Genomic DNA, 438 nt, shown 5'->3' on the forward strand with positions numbered 1-438 from the left:
AACTATGTTAATTTTTGTGGTGAAATTCGCTCTCTTGTTTTCCATTTTCATTATATATTGGTTGTCAGAAGTTCAGGTCAAAGACAAGAAAATCAATTTTAAAATCAACATGAATTTGTTGCGGGATAAGTTTGAACTGCCTTGTGAGTTGGTGACCAATTTATTCTCTAGTAAAGGTTTGTAGCTTCTATTTACTAATTCAAGTTAGATAGGTGGATAGTTGGATACTTATAACTTATAAGATATCTGATCTTTTTCACAATCAACAAAATACTTTCGCATTTTCTGCTGAAGTAATAGAGGTGTTCAATTTGGTAGAATAGAATAGATCTCAAAAAAGTATAGGTATACCTAAATGGTTATTATTCCTTGTAGAAAAATCAACTTATGATGGATACCATCATAAGAAGCCAAAGCATTTGCCTCGTGGCTATTATG

Source organism: Diaphorina citri, unplaced genomic scaffold (assembly GCF_000475195.1).
Source record: "Diaphorina citri unplaced genomic scaffold, Diaci psyllid genome assembly version 1.1 scaffold523, whole genome shotgun sequence".
Classification (NCBI taxonomy): Eukaryota; Metazoa; Arthropoda; class Insecta; order Hemiptera; family Psyllidae; genus Diaphorina; species Diaphorina citri.